This window comes from Pygoscelis adeliae, unplaced genomic scaffold (assembly GCF_000699105.1).
Source record: "Pygoscelis adeliae isolate BGI_AS28 unplaced genomic scaffold, ASM69910v1 Scaffold85, whole genome shotgun sequence".
Classification (NCBI taxonomy): domain Eukaryota; kingdom Metazoa; phylum Chordata; class Aves; order Sphenisciformes; family Spheniscidae; genus Pygoscelis; species Pygoscelis adeliae.
The window spans coordinates 7818689-7819880 of record NW_008824900.1 but is presented as its reverse complement, the minus strand read 5'-3'; positions in this window follow the sequence as shown (position 1 = coordinate 7819880).

The window sequence follows — 1192 nt, the reverse complement described above, 5'->3', positions numbered from 1 at the left end:
GGGCGGCAGCCGGCTGCAGGTCCAGCCAGCCAGAGGAGCAGGCGATACCCACCCATGAGGCAGGGCAGGCGGGAAATACATGCTTGTTTGCCAGCACTTGGTCCAGGGAAAATTAATATAAATTTATGGAAACATCTAATTCCCAGTGAGCACTGGGAGATGTTAAAGCTGTCGTTCTTGTTTCAAAAAACAACTCCTTCATCTGTTACCTCTTCAACGTGTTAAATATTGAGGGTTTTTTAAATCTTCATCTTTAATCTTAATGCTGTTATGAAAAGATTTTTAAATATGTAAGACATTTAATTAGACATTCCATTATTTGTTATGCATCTGCATATATGTGTCTGATTTTTCTTCAGATACACCTGGCAGAAGCATAAAACCGTAGACAGGAAAGAATACCTGAGAGGCTCAGAACCAGCTAGGACGCTGTGTGACAAATATTTATCTCGGCTATTAAAAGAAAAAAAGAATCCAGTTTTGAAGATTGCCCGGTGCCTGTGCCCCCTCTAATTGGCAGGAGCTCCTCACTGCAAAGTCGGTTTCTTCCCGTCCTTTCCTTACAGAACGCAAAAAAAGGTCAAAATCCTCATATATGTTAATACAAACTGTTTCCTCTGCTTCGCTCCTCTTTTTCTAAACTAAACAAGCCCAGCTTGTCCAACCTTCACCGATTTCCCTGCCTTGCCGCTCTTTCCTCTGGATTCTTTCCAGGCGCTCGCGCTTTCCGTCACCCGCAGTGACAAAAGCGACCCTCCCCCCCGCAGAGGCCCCGCCCCAGGCGGGAGGGAACCGCCGTCCCTCGGGCGGCTCGCGGGATCTCTGCCCTCCTCAGCGTCGGGTCTCGGGTTCAGGCTGTGAGCAGGCATGGATGGACAGCTAGCAATATAATATATACAATATGTAACATTGCGTATAGAAATACAACAATTAATTGGAAAATAACTAATACTAATACCATATTTTGAATTAGTTAGCTGGCATAGCTGGGAAAAACCCCCGACGCTCTCCAGACACGCAGGTCTTTAGCGACTCTCTGGGCAGCGGTACCTTTCCTTAAATTAACACTATTTATTTTTATCTGCGCCGTTTTTCATCTGGAATAATCCACGCTCTCTTGCAGTGCTCCTCCGACCCTTACCCGAGGGGGTCTCTCAGCCGCGGCAGCGGCCGGCCCCCGCTCGCCGCCTCC